We start from the raw sequence: 26,662 nt of genomic DNA on the forward strand, positions 1-26,662 counted from the left end.
CACTGCCTTTTCTACTCTCATTATCTGGTGAGCATACAGTAAAATTTTCCAGCGGGTACATGACATATGGCAATGTACCAGAATTAATACAAGAGCAGACTTGAAGGGGAAAGATGGTGGATGTGAATCTAACCAATGTACAATATAAGGCTATTCAGAAATGCCACAATGAATCGCCCCTATACAATTAATGTATGCTAATAAAAATGAAAAAAAATTAGCGATTTTTAAAGCAGACATGAGAATCCAGCTATGTTTTCTGAAGCCAGATATAAAAGAGATTTGCGAAAAATACAAAACAACTTTCTTCCTATTAAATGTCTTGTTTTGGAAAATCTTCATGAAAAATGTTAATTAGGTTAATAAACAATAGTCTTACTGTTTTTAATAAATTAATATATAAATTTTTTTAATTGCTCAGTTTATGCACTGTTTATAGTTATTTTAAATCATCTAATTCATATTTATTAATCCTTAATCAATCAGGTTTAATTCCTAATGCAGTTAATATTGACAGATACAGCCCGTAAGGACAAAAGCTCTTTGGGATCCTCAGTTTTTAAGAGTATAAAGGAATACTGAGACCAACAGGTCTGAGAACTGCTCTAAACACATACAACTTTGTCTCATTATGTCTGTCACCTTAAATTACCATTACACTTCATATTGTGTAGCCTCAAACTATCTATTTTCACTCTTCAAAGAAGGACACCGTCATCTAATACTAGTTGATCTGATATATTTAAAATTAATTTTTGGTTAGAGTGGGGAGTAGGGAAGTGATCCTAGTTTAAGACAATAGAGAATTACTGCTCCTCACTCTAAAAGGGACATGAAGAGCTTTCATCACATGGGTCCTACAAGATCAGGAATAACACTTCCCTAGGGAGGGGGCTGACACCAAGTCCAAGGACCCCAAGTTTTTTCTTTTGTAGCATTTTCTCCTTTTCATTAAGATGTGCCAAAACTGAAGAGTCTCATGTCCTCCCTGGCAAAACAATCCTCCCTGGCCAGGGCAGCAGAAGCTGGTCATCTCAGGACACAGAGAACTGTTCATTCCTAATGGATTCTCCATTAGCAATCTCTAGGCTATGATCCCTGCCCAGTTCTTGTAACAAACACCTATAATTTAATTCAGTTCAGTAAAGCTGGGTGAGCTCTTGCAAGAATGACTCAGGGAGGGCTGGCAGAGTGGCTCAAGGGGTAGAGTGCCTGTCTAGCAAGCACAAGGCCCTAAGTCCAACCCCTAGTACTGCCAAAAGTAAAAGAAGTGAGAAAAGACTGACTCAGGGAAGACTTCAATAAGAGGAAAAGAAAATAATGTAGTCCTATCGAAAGCTGATGCTGTGAATATACATGTACATATATCAGGGAGGTGATAACCAGAGAGAAAAAGAAAAGACTGTTCTCCAACTTAAAAAAAAAAAAAAGACTGCAGCCTACAGAACTGATGGCTACACATATGTACATATGAGCACATGTACATGTACACACACACACAAGCAGAGCTGGCTATCCTGTCCTCATCAACCCCTCAGCAGCACGGCACTCCTCTGTATCATATCTAATTTTCATACTGTAAAATGTTTTAACTGGATTTCACCTTCATAAAAATATTGTGACAGAAATTTTAAGTTTGCCCACCTTCCTAAGGCTATAATTCTGTAACTGATACAATGAAAACTGAACTATTGCAATTTGCAAAGAAAAAAGCCCAAGAAACTAATGATTTGGCTTTTCTATTTCTTAGGGGAAAAGCTTTTTTCCATTTTCATTCCCATTCCTTTTCAATTAATAAATAATTGCATATTGAACATGGTGGAGGAGGGGGACAAGAAGGAGTGAAAATCACAAACTTGAATCCTCCAGCAGATTTTTTAGTTTTTGGTGGTACTGGAGCTTAAACTCCATCTCACACTTGCTAGGCAATTATTTATCACTTGAGTCACACCCCCAGGCCTTTATCACTTTAGTTATTTTTTGGATAGAGTCTGATGTTTTTGCCTGGGGGTAACCTCAATTTGTAATCCTCCTGATTATGCCTCCTGCATAGCTGGGACTACAGATGCATACCCCATTTCTGGCTTATTTGTTGAGATGGGGTCTAATGAATTTTTTGCCAGGGCTGACTTCAAACTGCCATCCTCCTGATCATCATCTCCCATATAGTTGTAATTATAGACACGAGCCACTGCAACCAGCCCCCCAGAATTCTTTATCCTAGCTCAGAATGGCCCCTAATTATTTTAAGCTTTTTCTATACCATCTAAAGGTCGTTTTTTCCTATTCTTCACTCTTGTCAAGTTGACTCTACTTCCTATCTGAGAAGACCAACAAATTCCCTCATCTTAACTGCAGAATCACTCTACTCAAAAATCAATCCCATATCTTACTTTTCTTTACTATTTCCCCTAACAGAATTTACAGCCATATCACTTCCACTAAGTTGTTCAGCTAGAACACAATCTTTCTACCCTAAGAAATCTTAGAAATCAATTATTTATAATAAAACAGAACTCAAATTATTCATTAACTAGGCTAAAGGGCAGTGCTTCCTTTTAAAAAAAATGACTCCATTGTAGGATTTAAAGATATTAAATTGAAAAAAATTTGGATCTTCATTTTGTTTTTTAAAGCCTCAGGATGTAAAAACTTTCTTTATTCTAGTCCTGAGATGTTTTTTCCCTAAGGTCACAATATCAAATCAAATCAGACAGATGGACTGTTTTTAAAGTAAAAACAAAAAATGACCACCTGATGCTATTTGGAAGCTAATATGAAACAAGATAGTGATGCTGAGTTCAAACCTCAGGGCTTATAGTACAAGAAGTATTGCTCCTTTTTTTTGGCAGAACAGACACTGTCCTTATAAAGTTTTTTTTAGATCAATAAAGTCAATGGCCTTAAAAAAAAAGAAAAGAAAGAGCAGATAGGAGAAACAAAAAAAATCTGAAGAAATAACAAGTCAGATTTTCCCAAATTTGATAAAAACAATAAACCCACAGATCCAAGAACAAAAAACACAAGAAAAACTACACCAATAACAGGAAAATATATATTCTTTTCAAATGAATACCCAAAAATTTATCAAGACAAGTCATATTCTGCACCATCAATCAAAGCTAATAAATTTAGAAGAACTCAAGTCATACAGAGTAAGTTCTTTAGCCATAATGGAATTACATTAGGAATCAGTTTAGTTTTCATTTTTGTGGTGCCTAAGGGATGGAATTTAGGTCCTTGGACATGCTAAGCAAGTATTCTACCACTGACATACATGCCCAGTCCTAATTCAGGAATCAATAAAAGAAAAATACTTATAAACCTCCGAAGACTAGGAAAGTAAAGAATACACACATATATAACTCACAGACCAAAGAAGTGCTTTGAAATAAATTATGAAAATACAACCTATAAAAATCTAAGAAATGTCACTAACCAGCACTTAAGAAGGAAATTATAACCTCAGCTGGGTATGGTAATCCCATTAGTAGTAGCCAATAATCCCAGCTACTTGGGAGGCAGGAGGATCAAGAGTTCAAGGCCAGCCCAGTCAAAGCTAGTGAAACCCTATCTCGAAAACAAAGACAAAAGGGCTAGGGGAGGTGTAGCTCAAATCATAGAGCATTTGCTCAGCAAGCCAGAGGCCCACTAGATTCAATCCCCAGTACCACAGGAAAAATAAATAAATTAAATACATAGCAAAAACCCTGTCCTTAAAAAACAAAACAAAAAGGTCTCAAATAAAAGATTTCAGCTTTACCTTAAGAATCTAGAAAAAGAAAAGCTAATAAAACCCAAAATAAGCATAAAAAAGAAAATAATAAAGATTAGAATGGAAATTTATACAAACTCTTTTGGAACAATGAAAAAGAGGGGTATTTCCGTAATCCATTTTATGCCAACATTATCCTAATATCAATACCTCACGAAGACATAACTAGAACATTGGCCATCAATACCTAGCTGTCATAAACAAGTAAAAAAAATCCTTTAAAAATGTTAGCAAATCAAGTCTAGTGACATATAAAAAATAATAATACTTCACAATCAAGTGTAATTTATCCTAAAAATGCAAGGTTGGTTTAACAATAGAAAAGGAATTAATGTAATTTATCTTGCTAACAAACTAAAAATAAAAAAAACCACAAAGAGCATTTCAATAGATGCAGAAAAAGCACTAACAAAAACAATCATCCATTCCTAATTAAAAACAGCAGAAATCTAGGATTATAAGAAAGCTTGATAAAGGAAATTGAGAAAACAAAACAAATAACAGCAACAATAATTAACATCCTATTTAATGGTAAAAGACTGAGTACTTTTCCCTAAGTAGAAACAGGGCGTATCTACTCTTACCACTTCTATTCAACACTGTGTGGGATGCTCTAGACAATACAAAAAGAAAAAGACTTAAAAGGCATTTAGACTTGAAAAAGAGAAGTAAAACTGTCTTTACTTACAGATGACTTGACTGTCTCAGCTGAAAATCTGACAAAATCTAAAAATGCTACTAATATAAAAATGTTGCAAGGTTAAAGAATTCAAGATCATTTTACAAAAATCAATTCGTATTTCCGTATATTAGCAAAGAGCAACCACAGTGAAATTTTTAAATACTAGCTATAATAATATCAAAAATATTAAATACTCTGCAATAAGTAAACAAAAAATGGCAAAACTTGCACATTAAAAACTATCAAACACACCTGAGAAAAATTAAAGATGTCCATAATAAATGGATAAATTAAAAGATATGGATAAATGAATAAAAATAAATGGATAAATAAAAAGATAGGTCATTCATGTTCAAAAGATTCATTATTAAACTACCAATTCTTCCCAAACATGAGTCAACACAATTCCAGTTTAAAAATTCTACCATCTTTTTCATAGTAACTGACAAACTGATTCGCATTTCACATCGAACTATGAAAAACTCAGCGCACCAAAACAACTCTGAAAAAGGAAAACCAAAGCTAAAAGACTAATACTACCAGTTTTTAAGACATAAAAGCTACAGTTATCAAATAGTGTGGTAGTGGTATCTAGTTAGACAAAGAGATCAATGGAGCAGAATAGAAAGTAGAGAAATTAGTCCACACATGTAGGAAACTGATTTTCAACGGAAATGCAAAGGCAGCTCTGCAACAATTAGATATCCATATGGGAAAAAAAAAAAAAAAAAGACTTGAAGTACTAAGTCACAAACTTAGTACTATATAGAAAAATTAACTGAAATAGACCACCAGCACAAATGTAAAACAAAATAAAAATGTAAAAAATATATATCTTCCACAAAATTTACGAGAAAACCTTTTAACCTTGGATTGGACAAAAATTTCTTAGACATGACACCAAAAATAGAGTCATAAAAGAGCAAACTGATAAGTTGGACTTGATCGAAATGAAAAGCTTTTGTTTTTTAAAAGGCATTGTAAAGACAGTAAAAAAATAAGCCACAGGCTGAGAGGGAACATTTGCTAATCATGTACTGATAAAGTACTTATATTCAGAATATATAAAGAACTCTCAAAACTAAATAATTAGAAAACAAAACCAATTGAAAATGATTAGGGATAGGGTGTAGCTGGGTGATAGGGCGCTGCCTAGCATCAGTGAGGCCCTGGGTTCCGCCCCCAGCACTGCAAACAATAAACAAACTAAAATGGTCAAAAGATTTGAATAGGACTGGGGGTCTGGCCCAGTGGGAAAACCTTTACCTAGCTTGATTCCTTACTCAATGGGAATGTAAAACCACTTTGGAAAACTGGCAATTTCTTAAAAGTTAAACACACATTTATGTGATCCAACCACTACACCCCTAGAATTTAATAAAAAGGAATGAAAACATATGTCTACAAATACTCCTATACAACTGTTCATAACAGCATTATTTATAACAGCCCCATACTAGAAATAACCCAAATGTCTGTCAACATGTGAATGAATAAAGAAAGTGTGGTCTAGCGACATTACTAAAAAGTAATGAAAAGGAATGAACTTTTGATCACTTGACATGGATGAATTTCAAAATAGTGATACTATGTGAAAGAAGTCAGAACTGCCATGCACCTCCCCCCTAAAGAGTATATACTGCATTATTCCAATAATATAAAAATCTGGAAAATGTCACTTACTATAACATGAAGTAGACCAGTGACTGCCCAGGGATGAGGCTGGGTAATAGAAAGGGGCAGAAGAGACTTGAGGTAATGAACATGTTCTTTATCTTAATTGTAATGACAGTTTCACAGCTGTATACATGTTAAACTTTCCTAAAGTATAAGAAAATTCTAAATTGTACACTTTAAATACATGCAGGTTTTACTACGACAATCATACCTTTATAAAACTTTTTAAAATTCCACTGTGCCTCTTTTTTCTTGGGAACATTCCTGCTTACTAATGCAATATATTTAATGAATTATAGGTCTTCAGATTTTATTCCTTCTTGAGTCAATTTGGAAAGTTATTTATATTTTCACAGTTATTCTTGTTATATAAGTTTTCCAATTTAGTTGCACACACTTGAGAATACTATGCGTGTTGTTTCACAGTCTATGATGTATCTAGAGATATATCCTCTTGTTTAATCCTAGTAGTAGTATCTGTGCCTTCACTCTTTTTTTCTTTTGGATCCTATTACATCTTTAGTTATGTTACATTCTCTTCTTTCTTTCTTTCTTCCTTCCTTCCTTCCTTCTTTCTTCTCTCACCTCCTTCCTCACTTCCTTCCTCCCTCCCTTCCCACACTGCTAGCTAGGCATGGTGGTACACATCTATAATCCCAGCACTAGAGAGGTACATAAAAGAATTATGAATTGGACACCAGGCTGGTCTATATAGTGAGCTCCTACCTCAAAAACAAAACAAAAAAACTCACAATCCTCCTGCCTCAGTCTATTAAGTGCTGGAATTATAAGTATGCACCACCATGCCCAGCTCTGTTCTTATTTTCATTATTTCTTCCTTATACTTTTCTTGGTCTTCTTCATTCCTCTTCATAACTTTTTAGTCAAATACTTACACTAAAAATTAATGAGCCTCTTTTATTTCTAATATAAGAATGTAAGGCTGTAAACTTCCCTCTAACCACCGCTTTAGTTATAACCCATAGTTTTGATATATTTTATTTATATTATCATTCAGCTTTACTTCTAATTTCTATTATTTCTTCTTTGACCTGTGAGTTACTTAGATGTGTGATTTTAAATTTCCAAATACATAGTCATTTTATTCTATTATTCAACTTTAATATTAGCTGACTAAGAAAACATAGTCTGCATAAACCCAGTCATTGATTTTCCTGAATCTTACTACAAATTCAGCACGTGTTCAATACTTTTTAAAAAGTACCTAAAAAGAAAGTCTATCTTCATCTATTAGGTGCCAGGCTCTGTACATGCCCACCAAATGAAGCTTGTTGGTTGTTCAAGTCTTTGATATACTGCTCAAATTTTTTTGTCAAACATTGGCCATCAATTGCTGAGAAAGATAAATTAAAATTTCCCACTCTATAAACTTATTAATCTATTCCCATATTATAGATATCATTTTCTCTTTTTTGAGATGGGGTATTACTACGTCTTCCAAGCTAGCTTCAAACTCCTAGGCTCAAGCAATCCTCCTGCCTTGTTTCCAGGTAGTTGGGACTACAGACATGTGACACCATACCCAGCTAACCTATGTATTTTGAATTCTATCTATATATTTTGAGGCCATACCATTGCATGCATATTAATTTGGAATTATAGCTTCTTATCTATTTCTTTTAGAATTTTTTTCTGATAATACTTAACTCTAGTAATGATTTTTGCCTTCAAATTAATTTTTTCTACTATTAGTTCGCTCTACAAGCTGTTTTCAGAATACATTTTTCAATACCTTTATTTCCAATCTCTGATTCCTTACATTTTAGATATGTCTCTTACCAACATCACAGAACTGGATTCTTTTCTATTCAGTCTGACAATGTCCCAGTTATTTACTATTACATAAAAGAACTACAGTGAGCTAAAATAAGTAATACCTTCCTTAAAAAAAAAACTACCCCAAAACTTAGTGGTGTTAAACAACAATCATTCTTTTATTCTCATGATTCTGTGGGCCAGAAATTCTGGCAGGACACAGCAGAGACAGCTTGCTCTGATTCACAAAGTATGGAATTTCAGGTGGGGTCACTTGAATGAAGATGGCTGGAATATCTTAACAGGGACCACAGGTCTGAGACCTTTGTACTTGTACAGATGGTATCTGCTAGGCCATAGTGTCTAATGTGACTCCTTCATTCATTCATGTGGCTGACAGTGAGTTGATGCTGGCTGTTTGCTAGGGTTATCAACAAGTGTCTACATGTATCCTCTCCATCTGACTTGGGCTTCTCACAACATGGTGGCTGGGTTCTGAGAGTAAGTATTCCAAGGGAGAAAATTCCAAGAGTCAAAGGCTATGACCTACCCTCAGAAGTCCCATAAAAATCATTCTATTAGTTAAGCAAGTCACTAAAGCCACTCCAGATTCAAAAGGAGAGAAAAAGACTCCACCTCTGAATGGAAAGAAGGGAAGAAACTAATGGTAGCCACTTTGGAATCAAGCTACCATAGACCACCCTCTGGTCCCAACAACTCCCTCCCACATGCAAAATACACTCACCCTCTCCTAAGACTTCAAAATTCTCATCTCATTATGGCATCAGCTTGATGTCCAGAATCTTGATATCTAAATCAGGTCCAGGTGTAGTTGGCGTTCCTCAGATGCAGTTCCTCAGGTACAGCTACTGGAGTATAGTTCCTCTTGATCTGAATTAAAGAGACAAATTATCTGCTCCCACACACCCAATACACAAGCACACAATACTGAGGTTGACTCAGAATAACTGTAACAGACACTCCCATTCAAAATGTGAGAAAAAGTGGGAATGAACAGGAGATACATAGCAGTTACTGCCTATTCAATTCTGAAATTTAATCAGACACATGTCACCAGTTTCTCACTATAACCAAGTTTGACTCCCTGAGGGTAGTTCTCTATACCTCTTGGATTTGAACTCAGTTATCCTTCCTTTTTAGATAACATGATAAATGTGCAATTTCTTAAAAGCCTTGTGGCTTTCCAACGAATCTTATTGTGGACAGAGCTCCAGTATACAAAAACTATACCCACTATCTCAAGCCCTGTGTGAGAAAATAACCTTAAAATTCCTAGACCTCTTGCCTAAGAATGAAACTAAGGTATTCCCTAAAGATTTTTAGACATTCTTTTATCTAATGGAAAGGTTCTATGAAGTCTTGCCTTCAATCTTTCTGAAGTCTTAGCAAAGGGATTTACAGTTGCTCCCTTCAGATCTTTACCTGAAGTCATGTTAAAATTCAGTCACCTTGAATTTTATTTTTGCTGTAAGTCATTGGCTACTTGAAGCAATCAGGGATGATTAAAAATTTTCTTTTTTTCTGGTAGTACTGGAGTTTGAACTCAGGGCTATGTAGCACTGTATCACTTGAGCCACACATTCCAGCCCTGAAGTTTTATTTTCTAAAACAATCAATCCTGGAATAGAAGTATTTCCTCTTAATAGTTAATTTTTTACCCTTTATCTGTTTGTAGCTTATCATAGGCAGCTAGCAAAAGCTAGGTAGCACTTTTCAACATTTTGCCTAGAAATCTCCTTGGAATGAATTCATTCTGTTTTCTATCTTCCTGGTTATCACACATGATGGTTTCAGTAAATTTACCACTATATAAATAAAGGTTCCCTCTTTTCTCAGCCTCTAGTAACATCATTCTCACTATGTTTCAAGCCTTCACTAACAGTTTTCTCAAGGTCCCTTTATCTTCACCAAATCCCAAAACCAACAGAATTTAGATTATGGCAGCACTCATCTCCAAATACAAGTTCTGTTTCAGTTATCTATTACGACAAACTACTCCAAAGCTTAATAGCATAAAAGTACAACCATTTTATTATGCTCACAATTCTAAGGATCAGGAATTCAGAGAGGATATGGCAAAGACACCTTTGTCTACTCCATGACATCTGGGGCCTCAAGCAGAGTGGCTCCAATGGTTGAAGAAGGGTATACTGGGGCTACGTGTCTGGGTTTTTCTCGGTTGCAACTGGAATGTCCAAGACTATTCCTTCACTCACTCACTCACTTGGCTGGCACTTGATGCTAGCTGTTGGCTATGAATTCGGCTGAGCTTCTCAATCTGGCTAAGGCTGTATACCTAGCATGGGAGCTAGGCTCCCGCACTGAGTGTTACATGGAAGAGCATTTCAAAAGTGATTGTTCAAACAGGCCTAGATAGAAGCTGCAAAACTTCTCGTGAATTAGCCTACAAAGTCCCTGAATGTCATTCCTGCCACATCCTATTGATCAAGTCACTAAAGCCAGCCCAGATTCAAGATGAATGGAGGAATAAACTTCGCCTCTCAATGGGATGGGGGGATGGTGCACATGTAAGAAAGAAATTAATGTCATCCATCTTGGAAACATGCTATAACAGATAATCTGGATTTTTTGTTTTTTGAGGTTTTTTTTTTCAGTAAGGGGTTTGAACTTAGGGCACTCTGTCACTTTGAGGCATGGCTCCAGCCTGATAATCTGCCTTTTAACTGGTAAGTATAGTTCATTTACATTCAGTGATTACTGATACATTTGGATTTATTTCTACCATATTTTCTTGTACTATTGATCTTACCTTTTCTATGACATTTATCACATTTTCCTTTCCTGCTTTTTATTAGATTGAGCAAGTATCACAAGTTCAATGAATTATCACAAAATGAAGCAAACATGTAACTATCACCAGGGCCAAGAATGCAATGTTACCAACACCCTAAAAGCCTTTCTAATCAACCTCCTAATCACTAGCTCTTCCCTCTTCCTCAAGGATTACTACCATGACTTCTAGCAACCTATGTTAGGGTTTTTAGCTTTTAAGTTTGTCTTATAATCATGTAATAGTTGTACAGGGGGACATACTGTGACATTATGTACCTACAATACATCTTAGATTAACCCCTCCCTCATTCTCCGTCACCCCTCCCCTGCCCATAGTATTATCATTTGTGTCTGGCTTCCTTCCTTCAGCATTATCTTTACTCAATCACGATCTTGTGCATAGCAACAATTTATTCACCTCCCATAACAGTATTCCATTGTGTGACTATACTACAATTTATGCATTCTACTATTAATGTTGTCCATTGAGTGTTAAATTTCAATGACTATTTTTCAAAGGTCTATTGAGAAAACAAAACAACAAAAACTCAGAACACCTACCATGGTTACAGTTGTACACAACTTGTGTCACCTAGGTTGAAGCTATTCCGTAATAGAGAAGTTTAGCATGTGCTTCAGCTTGATACCACAGGAATATCACTAATTCAAGTCTATATGTTAATTCCTTGGCTTTGGGTTTCCTGGACCCAAAGAAGGAAAAGAGGGACATTCCAAACCAAACTCACAAGAAGACAAGCCCAGGTTAACAAATTCTCAAACTTTCCTACCCAGTACGCACACAGAGTAGACAAACTTCCTTGACATTGCTATGCCACTAGGCAGACGTTTTCCTAGACCATCTTTTCAGTAACGTGGTACTTCTGAGGAACCCAGCCTTATGTAGGAGGGTAGGAAAGCCTCCTACTCCCAGGTGACTGTTGAAACTGAAGTCTCTTTGAAACCCAGAGCTTTAGCTTATGGGTTTAGTTTTCAATTCCCTCTCCATCTTTTGTCCCTGAGGATTTTCCTTACCCTTTTCACAAGTTCACCTTTGATATTTAAAACAATGTTTATAGCACTGGGAGGCAGAGGGAGGAGGATGTGAGTTAAGAGGCCAGCCTAGACTACAGAGTGAGTTCGAGGCCAGCCTGGGCTACACAGCAAGACCTTACCTCAAGAATAAATTTTTTTAAGTTCATTATACATGTATCTAACATTTACCTAGGAATCTTGGATATTTATCTCCTTTATATCAAATGTAAAGTATATAACAAGTGGGGAAGGCACAGGAAGAGAAAAGCCAAAAAGACAATGAACATTTTTCTGCCTTTTATCATGGACAAAACAGGGCGCCCACAGACCCAATGTTATATACACTAAGGAGATTCTGACTAAAGAGATGTATACTAATTTACCATTCTGTCTGCTATCTGTGTTGTCTGTGACTACTGGAAGCAGTATACATACCATGGCAGATATAAACACAACTGATACTACTAGGAAGGCAGAGTCCCTTAATTAGGATGGTAGAGATTATACAGTGAGGTAAAGTCTAAAGGAGAACTGAAGTATTATGATATATCTGATAATCTCCTAATGTGCTTAATTTTCTTTTCAGTAAACTTTTGACTTTATTCTTTGTAGGAATAAAGAGGGCTTACAATAACAACTTTCCATCAACAATTTAAGTATAAACACTACTCAGCTAAAAAATATTTCAGGCAGGCATGGTGATACATGCCTATAATCCCAGCATTTGGGAAGGCAGAGGCAAAAGGATGACAAGCTCCAGGCCAGCCTCTGCTACAACACAGCAAATTCAAGGCCAGCCTAAACTACATACATAGTGAGACCCTGTCTCAAAAAACAAAACAAAAGCAAACATTTGGGAAAACAAATCTGGAAATAAGAAAGGCAAATAAAATTCAGACACTGGAACAATATCAACAAAAAATACCTTTTAATGTCCCTAAAACACCCACATAGGTGAGGTGCTAGTGGGTCATGCCTGTAATCCTAGCTACTTAGGAGGCAGAGATCAGGAGGATCGGTTCGAAGTCAGCCCAGGCAAATAGTTCATGAGACCCTAACTCAAAAAACCTTCAAAAAAAAAAAAAAAGAAAAGAAAAGAAAAAAGGGGGCTGGTGGAGTGGCTCAAGGTGCAGGCCCTGAATTTAAGCCCCAGTACTACAAAAGAAAAAAAAAAAAAACATAATTCTACAAATTGTTTATTTGGCATATACTATGTATATGTATTAAATTACAGGAAGATACAAGTATGAATTAAGAATTAAGCAAATTTATCAGGCAAGCTAAACAGACACTGTAAACTTTAAAATGAATTTTACACATATTGTTGTGACTTCATGTATATAAAATGTCCAGAATAGGCAACTATAGGGAGAAAGAAAAACAGATTAGGGGTTGCCTAGAGAATGACTACTACAGAGTTTCTTGTTAGGACGATGGAAATGTTCTAAAAATTAGCTTATGATGACAGTTACACACTCTGAAAACACACAACTACTCACTGAATTGTATGGTTTAAATAAATGAACTTGGTGGTTCACACCTATAATCCTAGCAACTTGGAAGGATATGGTTCAAGGCCAGCCCAGGCAAACAGTTTGCAAGACCCTATCTCCAAAATACACTGGAGGTAGAGTGCCCGCTTTGCAAGCATGAAGCCGAGTTCAAATTCCAGTCCCACAATAAATAAATAGACTTTATAGCATGAAATATCTCATTAAAGCTACTTTTTAAAAGTAAAGATGTCTATTTTTGAGAAGCTAGAACGTTCTACAAGAAGAGAAAATCAGTCTTCAGATCTTTTATTGTTCAAACTGAGCATTAGTGTTGTCCTAAACAAACAAGCCTTACCCAGACCCCAGACGCTCCTTCAAAGTTAGAGCTTTTTCATATGGAGATCAATCCAAACCAGGTTAGGTTACAATGTTTTTCAAGTTGAGCTTCTTCAGGATCTTGTTAATTAAAAACAACAACCTCAAGATAGCATAGGGCTTTAAAAATCAGCTCATGATTGCTAAAATTCACACTTGGAACAATGTTTTCTACTCACATAATATAGGGACTGTGAAATAAGTAGAAATAGTATTATTATGCACCCAATCATGTAAGACTAAAAACTCATCCTGCTCTATCACACACAGCTTACACCCCCAGCACAAGCAAAGGAATATGTTACCACATTCCATCAATTCCATCATCAGAAAGATACTGACTATACCTACAGCAGGTTACTGTAACAACACAATTTTGTGAGCAACTTTTCACTTTTGCTTTCATCCTTCCAGTTTTTCCGGCCAAAGACTGAGCAAATAAAATTGCTCTGTTTCTTTCGAACACTCATAGAATATATTTACATATCCTGTTTGCTCTACTCTCAAGATATACAAAGAATCCAATCACTTCTCCCATCTTCACAGATATCATTTGGTCCAAAGTACCATCATCCTTATCTAGGTATTGCAAGAAGCTCCTACGTGGTCTCCTTGCCTCCTTCAGCCTATTCTCAACCCTGCAGCCAGAATGATCATGTTAAAACCGAAGTCAGATCATGTGACTCTCTGCTCAAAATCTTTCAGCAGTTTCCTATCTCATTTACAGCAAAAGCCAATGCCTAAAATCCTTAACATGACCTATTAAGACCATATAGGATATCTAATTCCATGCTACCTGCTAGCCTTATCTCCGCCTCACTTACTCTACTCCAGCCATACTTGTCTCCTTGGTCCTTGCTAGTCCTTAAAAGTGCCTGGCATACTTCCCCATATACTCCCTAAGAACCTTTTGCTTGTCATACTCTCTGATGAACTTTACTCTCATAAAAAAGAAAAAAAGCAGCAGCTCTTTTAAGGTTCAGCCATTCACCTACGTCAATCTCTTCACTTCTTAGTTACTACCATCTATCAAATTTCTCTCACATTCCAGTCATCTTAAATTCCACCATCAATCTGAGTTTATTAGATAATAAAGTAGAAACTGTTGGTGGGGCTTCTGAGAAAGCACTGTTTTGCCTTTTGCCCTTCCTCCTTCCTGCTGCATATAATGGAGGGAATACTCCCTTGAGTTCCAGCAGCCTTCTTGAACCGTGAAAGTGTCCCTAATGATGGAAACAACACACTAAGAATGATGGAGCCAAATGACAGGCATCTGGGTCTCTCATCTTTATGAAGCCACCATACCAGTCTTATCATGTTTACTCTACATTGCTTTTATAAATAAAACACACAATACATGCTGAGTGTTACAATTAGAACTAACCACGTATATAACTTACTCAAACTAGAACATAAAAATACTGTAAGTCCTATAAAACATGTGAAAGATGATTTTCTATGAATAACTGCATATTTTAGGAGAAACCCACATATACATATAAATCAGTTACTGGGGATTACTGTTAAATGCAGTTGAATTTAGTGCTAAGTATAGTTTTTTTTAGTGTGTTCTGTCCAAGGCGTTCATACAAGAAGAAACTGGATACATATTGAGTAGGAGTCTCTGTCATACTGGAGATTTCAACAATCCATGCTGAATTATGGATAACCCATGAAGACCTTAGCCTTGGGTCCCTTGATCTCATCTTCAATGATGTTCTCTACCATTCTACCTCAACTAAGCACTTCCAAGGTCACACTCCAGATCTTCATAGAAATTGTTCCATCTCCAAAATGGCAAATTTGGATATCCTGCTCTCTGACTTCTCCTTTTAGCTTGCTTGTTTAACTACCTACACTGTGATCTCACTGAATTTAGGTCACAGACCCTTTTGCTTTCAATCTCTTGGCCTTGGCTATCTCCTTTTTTTCTTTTCCTTCTTATCCATAATTTCTTACCCTTATATTCCATGAATCATCTTCATCCCTCCCTCCAGTGCTGGGGATTGAGCCCAGGACGCTGTACATACTAGGTAAGGCTCTACCACTGAGCTCTATACCAAGCCCTACAAATCAATCATTTTAATAATACTTTACATCCTCTAAGCTCCTCTATTTCAGTTTTCCAATTTGCTTACCAGTCATCTCCATTTAGATTTTCCAGAGACCCCTCAAACTCAACATGTCTAAAATTAAGATCTCTTTTTACCACTTTTTGCTTTACCTTCTATGTTGGTTAACTGGTATGACCACCCACTCAAACACTGGAGAACTGGACATAGCTGTCTTCCCTCTCTTTTACTCCTCTCCACAAAAACCAGGACCTGATCCAACATCTGGGGTAACTCTAAAAGAATCCATCTACATTTTTCCAGGCTTCCATATCCGAAACTGATTACTAATCACTCTTTCTACACAAGGTACTGACTATTCTTCCTGCTTCTACCTGGATGCATTCTCCCATTTTCTGTTCTGCCTTTAAAGTAATCTTTCTAAAATGTAAATCTGACCCTCGCACTCTCCTGTAAGACACAAAGGAAAGTTTCAGGAACCAGGGCAGTCCAAGGGAGTACAGAAATTAAAGTTGCCAGGACATTTTCTGGCCTCTCATTTCTCAGCGCACTACTAACTTTACTCCCTTTGGCTACTTCAACTCTCCAGGACACCAGAGCTCAAAGGTAATCTCAGAAATAAATAAAATTTGATAAATGTAAATAGATTGCATTATTATTCAAAATATCCAATGTTCCTTCCTGGTGGAGAGCTAGGCATCCCTGAACAGTTGATGTCAGCTTGCCCATGGACTTGTTTTAGCCAATGAATTGTTAAGAAATAAGAGGAAATGGCCTATCTCACTTCCGATCAACTTTCAGAGCAGTGGCATGATTCTTCCATACCTCATTTCCCTCTACCACAAAACAAATGTCTTGGATAGAAAGTGTAGCTCTAGCCTAAGTCCTGTAACAAAGCTATACGATAGATATGCAGCCTCAGCAAAAAATAAACCCTTGTTATTGTAAGTCAGTGAAATTTGGGGAGTGCTTGTTACTACAACATAACCAACACTAAAATTACTTATATAGTATGTTATAAGGAAGGACTCTAACTGGCTTGGTTTTGATCACTGCTTTAAAAACTTCAGCGACACTCCTGTACTTCCTAGAATTCAAATTTTAATGCATATAAAGTCCTTTCTGATATGGTGCCACTAATCTCTCTGACCTCATTTCTTAGGACTCCCCTTTATGTTCCCTATTCTAATCATACTGGATTATTCTAAAGTTTCTTAACACAGCACATTGGCCTTTACCCTCGATTAATTACATGGTGTTCATGGTAAAAAGGAATGTTGTTCTTTCAATCTCACCCCAATCTATCTACGATGTCTACTATCCCTTTTAAGAATCCATGTGGAGGCTCAGATAAACCTACCCCACTATTCAAAATTGGTTCCTCTTTCCTCAGTACCATCACAGGATTTTCAACATCTTCTCGGCCCTTATCTTGCTATATAGTAAATATTTACATAAATACATATCTCTGCATCTATATTAGGACCTCCTTGAAAGCAGAGCCCATGTCTCATTCATCTGTGTGTATGTGTATGCCTCATGCTTGCTACACAGACACTCTACCACTTGAGCTGCTCCACCAGCATTCTTTGGAGTCCAAACATCTAACACTGTGCCTGGCATATAACAGAAGATCGATATGAAAAGTTCATTACTTATGAAAAGTGCTAGTACACAGTCTTTTTTCCAGTAAAGTTGTATATAAAAATATAAAAGACAGGCCCTTTTATTCTATTAAAAGATATTATAGAAAATTTAATCTATTCAACTTTTATTTTGCTTCTACTCTTTTTTTGTACTGGGATTTGAACTCAGAGCCTCATGGGTGCAAGGTAGGCACTCTACCACTTAAACCACACCCACAGGCCCATCTTTCATTTCTTTAGCAAGAATAATTTTAGGATCCAGTGCAGTGATGCACATCTGTAATCCTAGCTACCTGGGAGGCAAAGATCAGGAGGACTGAGGTTTAAGGCTAACTGGGGCAGAAAGTTAGCAAGATCCTGTCTCAACCAACAAGTCAGATGTGCTGCCATGTGCCTATGGTACTAACTACACAGGAGGCAGTAGGTAGGAGGATAGCAGTCTAGGCCAGTCCAGACAAAAACACAAGACTCTAAAAAATAACTAAAGCAAAAGGGGCTTAGAGCATGGCTCAAGTGGTATAGCAACTGCCTAGCAAGTGTGAGGCCCTGAGTTCAATCCCCAGCACCACCAAAACAATCATTTTATAAGACTGGGAGTGTGACTCAAGCAGTTAAGCACTTACCTAGCATATGTGAGGCCCTGGGTTCAATCTCCAGTACCAAAAAAAGGAAAAATCTAAACAAACTAAAATAAAAAATATAAGAATAATTTTACATCTGGGCAAGGTAGTTCATACTTATAATTCTAGCACTGAAGAGTTTGAGGCAAGAGGATCACAAGTTTGAGATAAGTCACATAGTGTGACTCTGTCTGAAAACAACAAAAAAAGATAATTTTATATACCAGAAAGAGCAGAACACACATGGTTTACAGTAAACTGAAGCATGAGGTAAGGGAAAGGATAATAAAAGAGCATCCAGTAGCTTATACTGCATCCAAATCTCCTGGCCCAAAAAAATTACCCTAAAATATAGAGGTTTCTGCTATCTCAAGAGAAGCCAGAAGACTAGGAATAAGAAAATTCAATTTTAATGTTCTCAGTTTCAAAAACAGAGACTAGATTCTTGAAGACAGATTAGAATTTCAGAAGGATTCTCAGAAAATCCTACATTTGCCTATCGTAGAACAGAGAAGGGTTATAAAGAACACCAGGAAGTCAGAATGGATTTACTAAGAAAAAAATCATGCTAACCTAATTTTGCTTTTGTGACAAAATTATGAGACTAAGAGATTAAAGAAATAATAGAGTAAGTGCTGGTGCAATGACTCAAATGGTAGACAACCTGCTTAACAAGTGTAAGGCCCTGAGTTCAAATCCCAGTATAGGGGAAAAAAAAAAGAAAAAAGAAATAAGAGTAGTTCAGTTACTTATTGTTTAAGTCAAGATAAAGTTTCTTATGCTACTTAGGTGATAGATTCATAACTGGGTTAACAATTATCCTCATTATTAATGGATGGCGTCATAATAATCTGAAAGAAATCATCTAATGGTTGCCATAGGGAACACCTTGAAGACTTAAATGGTAGTCAGGCATGGTTGTACACGCCTGTAATCCCAACACTTGGAAAGCCAAGGCAGGAGGATTATGAGTTCAAGACCAGCCTAGGATACATATAGCAAGTTCTACAACAGCCTCAGCTATATAGCAAGACCCTGACTCAAAAAAAGAAAAATTACAGTAGTTTATAATTTTTTTTTTTTTTTTTGTAGTACTGGGGCTTGAACTCAGGGCCTACACCTGGAGCCACTCCACCAGCTCTATTTTTTGTGTGAAGGGTCTTCCAAGATAGGGTCTCACGAACTATTTGCCCAGGCTTGCTTAGAACTGCAATCCTCCTGATCCCTGCCTCCTGAGTGGCTATGATTACAGGCATAGGCCACCCATGCCTGGTGGTAGTTTATAAATTTTTGCTGGTGACATAAACCTATTTATGAAGAACAGATAATAGCACCTGAGACATAACTTTAAAAATCACATCTAAACAAGTCAAAATAGTGGGCTGAAAATACAAAACACAATTTATTAAGGATAAATGTACCATTTATCTAAAAAATGTATACAACTGGTAACAAATCAATTTTAGCATTTATTGATGAAATAAGAGTTTAGTTTGAGCTAGGCATGATGGCATATGATTGTAATACCAGCCCTCAGGAGGCAGAAGCAGGAGGATTGTGAGTTTGAGATCAGCCTGGGCTACACTGAGAGTTTGAGGCCAAGCTGAGCTACACACTATGACCATGTCTCAAAAACAAAGAGTTCTGTTAACTGTATGATCAAGACGAACCCTCAGGATGAGGTGTCAGCTTAAAAAGCCAATACAAATCAGTTAAATAATAATATAGTGACCTGAACAAGGAGGAAAGTTACAAATGGTCAGGTAACCTCTTGGGAATTATCATTTGGAATAGGACCTCCTAAAAGTGACACTGAGGATAGATCCAGAAGAGGATTATCTTGATAGTGGTAATGGGCCTCCTTCCATGGAGAACAGATCTGGGGTAGGAAAAGTAGTACCAGAGCTATTTCCAAAGTCTTTTATACTCCGAGGCGTATACTCTTTATAAGCTCAGTTCCAAGCTTTGCATATCATAAATGCTCAACTATATAAAGATTAAGATCAACTAACCTGTTTATGATTAAGCCAACAAAGTTATACAAGAGTATCTGTTGTGATCTGAATGACAACTCAACAAAACTGTAAGGTAGGAGGAAGGAATTCACACCAAAGTAAAAAATTTAGAGTCAGACAAGGTGGTACATGCCTGTAATTCCACCATTAGGTAGGCAGAGGCAGGAAGATCAGATCTAGGCCAAACACAAGGAGACCCTGTCTCAAGTTTAAAAAAAAAGTAAAAGCGTTAAGCCTTAACTGGAACAATCTAAGTGGGAAACCTGGGACAGATACACAGACACACACACATACACACACAAAACTTTAAAATTCAGAATTTCTGGGGTTAGGGATGTAGTTTAGTGATAGAGCACTTGCATAGCATGTGCAAGGCTCTGGGTTCAATCCCTAATACTACAGAAAGTAGAATTTCTGCCTTATATCAGAGGATATTCTTGACCATATCCATATTACTACTTACATTTTAGTTCCTTTTGTAAATACTGCCCCACAATACAAAGTCATTAGTTTCCTATTTCCTTTACCAAGAGAAAACAGACTGAGGGAAGTTATTTACAGAGCACCAAGATCACAACAATGGTGAACCTTGCATAAGAACCTTAAACTTCCCACTCACAAACCCTTAGTAAAAACCCATTAGACTGGGGAAGTAGTAAGCAAGCTACAGTACTTAGCAACTCAACCTCAGTTTGGTAATTACTTTGGTTTCACTTTTATTACCGTCTTCCAGCTAATCAATCTCTAAATCCACAAAAATTAAACTTGCATTAAGACCATAAAATTTATAGAAAAACTTTATTTCTTAAAAGCTCAAAGGCTAAAACAAAAAAAGTAATATTTGAGAGTAAAAATCTGTCTCTCTTGTGCTGCTTAAGGAGTAGCACTGGTGCTACTGGTTCCACCATAAACCAAAAGTCAGCCATCACGATACATCAGATACACACTACGCTGTTTCTCCAGAAACCTAGGTAGCTTCCTTTTTGTAGGAGAGCAGAGCTGCAACACTGCTAGAAGGCAGCGGGAAAAAGGTAGAAGCACATCGAAGATAATTTTGTTTCATATTCATGTTAAAACATGACATAAATGTCCCCAAAGCCTAGAAGATTGGAATAGCTCAGGTCCCAAAAATGTCCAAAGAGCAGGTACACCATGATTTTAAAATAGGAAAATGCTAGTCCCTTCTAGTTGAAAATATAATAAAGGAATGCCCTCAAGTGCCCACGCGCCAACTTCCTTCCCAAGGAAACTCATTTACATTATAATGGTTGCCAAGGTTACTTTAATTCCATCACAACTCCTTTCTCCAGTTGCTAATCTGGAGCCTGGGTGGTACCAGTTAACAACCAAAAACCTTAATTGAGGCTAACTCAAAACAGCCTACGCAAAAGTTCACGACCTACAAAAGGATTTTGTTATAGCAACAAATATTGTGGAAAGGTACAGACTGTTGTTTCCTATGCTCCATTCTACCTATGGTTTTACTGTTGTCTCAGGGAGCTCTCTAGGAGTCAGTTTCTTGAGGGAAAAGCAAGATAAATAACAAATTTTCTGAAGGATAATGTATCAAAGAAGTGACTGCTTTATTCCAAGTATTTAGTATTCCAAGCTTTAAGAATATTATCCAAATAAAGTTGGTATTATTTTCCAAGAATGATAGTACACAGGTAGTACTGGCTACACCAGTAATACCTAATCAGACATAAATAATGATAGACTATTCTGTATTGAAGCAACACCCAAACAGAACATAGAGTAACAGGAAAAAGTGAAAGAAAGAATTAAGACAAAAAAATTAAAAATAGAGCAATATTTAAGAACCATGAGTCCAAACATTCACATTAAGTATAGTCAGATTCACACACATACATCATATCTATATTCCAATGATGATTTGTTGTGAGAAATCTTATTTATTCCCAGATGATGGTTCTAGGCCAGCCAGGCAAAAAGTTAACAAGATCCCATCTCAACAAATAAACCAGACGTGGTAGTGCATGCCTGTGACCCAAGCTACAGGCAGGTGATAGGTAGAAGGAACTCAGACCTAATCTGGGCCTGGGCAAAAGACACAAGACCCTATCCAAAAAATAAGGCAAAAAAGGGCAGCTCAACTGGTAGAGCACCTGCCTAGCAATCACCTAGTCCTGAGTTCAAAACCTCAGTACCACCACCAAAAAAAAAAAAAAAAAGTGGAGGGGGTGAGGGAGTGAGACCCAGGTAATGGTCTGCTAGTTTTTGCACACATACATTTTTGCTGTTTATTATCTCTTATCCCCACACCCATCACTGCCAAAGGAGGCAATCACCATAATGTGTTGCATGCAACCTATGCAATGTGTTTTACTTACATACTTTTTTGGGGGCAGTATTCAGTTTGAGCTCAGAGCAAATGCATCTAGCTCTTTCTGCTTTTAGGTTATTTTTTCAGATAGGGCCTCCTGTTTTTGTCCAAGGTCTGGCCTTATAACTTGACCCTCTTACCTATAACTCCTACTTAGGTGGGATTACAGACATGAAGCACCATGTCCAGCTTGTTTTTTGAGACTGGGTCTAACTTTTTACCTGAGCTGGTTTTGAACCACAATCCTCCTAATCTCCACCTCTGATTATCTGGGATTACAGTCATCAACCAACACACTCAATCCTACTTACATACATTTTTTTAAGCCACATAAATACTACTGTGTTTTGTTTTGAGACAGTGTCTCACTAAGTGGCCTCAAACTACTCACTGTGTAGCACAGTGATCCTTCTATCTGAGCCTTCTGAGTGCTGGGATTATAGATGTGTCACCACACTGGGCTATAAATGCTACTGTGTTACATACCTCATATAAGAGCCATGACACTGATCCATCGGTGTTGCCATGTACACATCTAATTCATTACTTCAAATTTTCTGATGGTACTTTATGGTATAAATCTATGATTTGATTTTATTTTTGGCAATACTGGGGATTAAACCCAGGCCCTCAGTACATGCCAGGATAAGAACTCTACCACTTAGGCTGTATCTCCTGCCCTTTTGTTTTTACTTTTTTTGTTTTGTTTTGTTTTGATTTTTTGAGACAGGATCTCAATACTACTGCCTGGGCTATAGCCTTGAACTTTCGATCTCCTACCTCTACCTCCCAAACAGCTGGGGCTATAGGCATGTACCACCACTCCCAGTCTAAATCTATGATATTTTACTGTGGAAAGAGTCTGGACAAGAAAATTGTTTTCCCTATGCGCAAATAATACTGTAATCAACCACTTATGGACCTATGTGAAAAAAATTTTCCAGTATATATACCCAAGATCATGGAGTACACATGGTGCATAATCTCATTAAGTACTATCCTCCAAAATGGTTAGACCATCTAAACTTCCACCAGTAAGTGGAATTATTGAACAGCACGATGCACTGGGCACTGACTGGACTGGGCTGCGCCAGGCATCTCAGACCCTTTTATCCTACACTTCCTGGTCCTCTGCAGCCACTCTTGCCTTTTCATATCACCTGTCACTATGTTGGAAATACAAAGGTAGGACTTCCTTACTTACTTTTTTCCCTAACTACCAACTCCCCTATTCTACTCCAATGATACCTCTGGCTCCCAAAGCCTCTGTTGACTATGGCTTTATAAAAAAATTAATCAGATTTCATTCTGAAAAGTCATTAAGAGTTACCTGCTACACAGAACACCTGTATACATTTTAATGCCATTCTTTGTTTCACAAGCACTGAACCCCTGAGTTCAAACCCCAGTTCCACCAAAAAAAAGGAAAAGAAAAAGTTTATTCTCACATTACTAGCTGGGAGTGTCTCAACAATTATAACACACTGGCAATATTTATAAAATTTTAAAATACACACACTTGTAAAGAATGTATCTTAGAGCTGGGATTGTGGTGCCTGTAATCCCGGAATTTGGGAAGCTAAAGTAGGAGAATCATGAGCTGGACGGAGACCAGCCTGGACTACATAGAGAATTTGAGGCTAGCCTGGGCTATTTAGCGAAACTCTATCTCAAAATAAAAACATATTCTTTAGACACTCACCTACATGTTCAATATATATATACAAAAAGATGTTCATTATATAATGCACTAGTTATATAGGGAAAATACTGAAAACAACTTAACCATCTATAGCAACCTTTCTATAAATTATGATACACCAATACACTGCAACATCGTAGAGCGCTGAAAACAAAGTGGCTCTATGACATTAAATGAGGAAAAAAAAAAGCAAGATGTAGAATGATATATGTAGTTTGCTACTTTTTGTATGGTTTTAAAGGCATACATACACTTGTATATATATAGGCTACTCTTGAATTATACCTAATTAAATATTCTGGCTCCCTCTAAAGAGGGCAATATCAGGTAGCTAGACTTTTTTTTTTTTTAACTACATAATTTTTTTCCATCTTTTAAACTTCATACCATGGCATGTGCTATTAAAATTTTAAACTTATTCAACACTTTAACAACCCATATTCTTTTCTTTTCTTTTTTGGTGGTACTTGTGTTTGAACTCAGGACCTCATGTTTGCTAGACAGGCACTTTACCACTTGAACTATGCCCCCAGCCCTTTTTGTCTTTTATTGTGATGCTGGGGATGGAACCAAGGGCCTCATGAATGTTAGCAAGCATTTTATCACTGAGCTACATACTAAATCATAATAACATTTTATTCACATTAATTTCTTTTCTTTTGATTTTTTTAAAATATGGCTACTAGAAAGTTGAATTCTACCTTCTTTTCTACTTTCAGAAGTCCTATTAAATTTCTGATTCATTCACTTGCTCACAAATGAGCTATTTCAAATTTTCACTACTTTTCTCAAACCTCTGAACCCTTTTATTCTTCCCTACCTGCCTAGGACCTAGCCTCAGATAAAATAGAAAGATTGCTATAAAGTTGCCTTCAGTTTATTTACAATGTTGCACATAAAAGTTGTAGATAACCTTGTTTTAGCTGGGTTGAAAAAAAAAAGAAAACACAAAGGGACCCAAGGCTTAATGAACACTGATGATTTTATGGTTCCATGGTGCCACAAAGAAGCCCAGAGAATTAACAAAGTTGGGCTCCAGTTTCAACAAAATTGCTATTTAAAAAAATATATATATATTAACAATGTACCAAAGAAGTACAAAATATTTCAATGTAAAGTACCTAGATTTTTTATCATGGTTTTTTTTAAGAAAAATAATAGCTTCTCTAAAATTAACATGTCATATACTAAGAAGTCAGCAGTTTTATTTCAAACTTATTTAATTGGTATTTCAGTACAAAATTAGATAATGGATTTAACCAGACTGAAAGACATAAAAAGCTATACAAAGGTAAAATATATTATTATAGGACAATAGTGTAATTTTTCCAATACTTTTTCTTCCTGTCCATTAATGGTGCTTTGTTCCCAAGACTATCATTAGCCCTCTTTGTCCTCCCTATAATCGTCCTAAGTATAGCTACCATTATGACCGGGACATTTACAATACCTTCTAAAGCTATTTCTTGGATCACCTGCTTCCCACTTCTACTCTGAATCCAATCCCAACTATCTAAAAGATATCTTCATTTAGATGTTATACTAATATTTCAAGCACAAGATAAAAACAGAATTTGAGTTCTTATTCTGTTACTTCTTTAACCGAGTGCTAATATTATGAGTCAAGCAAGCTTTTGGCTAAGGTACTGTAGAGTAAGAATAGAAGTTCAGCTTTTCCCTTGTGTTTGACTTGACTTAATCATAATATGCAGGAAAGATACAACTATAAACTAAGTTTGCTTCTTGTTTTTGTAATTCTAACTTATTACTCCTTTGAAAATTCATGACCATGAAAAGCTAAAACAAGTATATTTTCAAACAGCTACATTTTAATCTTTCATTTCATTACAATCTTATAACTCTGGATTTATTTATTTACTTATTTATTTTTACAAGCAGAGAAACTAAAATGCCACCTCGACAAAAATGCACTGTTTGTTTTTTGCATTTCACCTGTCTGCTCTGGAGCCTTACACAAGCACTAAGTAGAGTGCTTAGTGGCATTTAAGAAACATTAATTGAATTTCATTTTATTCAGCCTTTCCATTAGTAAACTATAAATGTTTACCACAATGCTAGTGTAAGATCTAATGCATAGTTACAAGTGCTCTAAGAAGAGTATTCTTTAATACATGGCTACATCTTGGCAAAATCCCAACTGTCGGTACTGGGGTTTGAACTCAGGGCCTACACCTTGAGTCACTCTGGCAGCCCTTTTTTTGTTTGTGATGGGTTTTTCTGAGGTAGGGTCTCAAGAACTATTTACCCAGACTGGCTCCTCCTAATCTCTGTCTCCTGAGTAGCTAGGATTACACGCATGAGCCACTGGCACCCCACCCAACAGTGCCCTTCATTTTTCTTCTCAAGATTTGGGACCATAAGTCCCACCTTTTGCCTTCTTTTTAAACCAATAGCCCTCCTGCTGAGTCTCCAAGTCTTCAAGTAGAGATAGATTTACCATGATCTCTGCTAAATATTTAAAGAACAATTCTGGAGAAAACATGTACATCAAATGGTAAAATCTACAAAGTAAGTTTTAAGCCAAAGGAGTCTTACCTGGATTAACCTGATGCTCTTGAATAAAACCAGTGCTTCTTTGGAACTGCGAAGTATCATCATGGTGATATATACTGTATAAC

The 26,662-nt window shown here is 36.6% G+C and overlaps 1 protein-coding gene across 4 annotated transcripts in view; it reads right to left on the bottom strand.

Moving 5' to 3' along the window:
• Ahcyl2 (adenosylhomocysteinase like 2) overlaps positions 1–26,662 on the bottom strand; it is a 174,793-nt gene that overhangs the window by 129,219 nt on the left and 18,912 nt on the right. For 2 of the 4 annotated variants that reach the window (XM_074063471.1, XM_074063460.1), the window contains exon 1: positions 8,656–8,776. The exons of the other annotated variants lie outside the window; for them this stretch is intronic. The gene's annotated coding sequence lies outside the window, so the exon portion shown is untranslated. Of the gene's footprint in view, positions 1–8,655; positions 8,777–26,662 lie in introns of those variants that run through there. 4 annotated transcript variants of the gene reach the window in all.

The sequence above is a fragment of the Castor canadensis genome, chromosome 2 (assembly GCF_047511655.1).
Source record: "Castor canadensis chromosome 2, mCasCan1.hap1v2, whole genome shotgun sequence".
In the NCBI taxonomy this organism is placed as follows: Eukaryota; Metazoa; Chordata; class Mammalia; order Rodentia; family Castoridae; genus Castor; species Castor canadensis.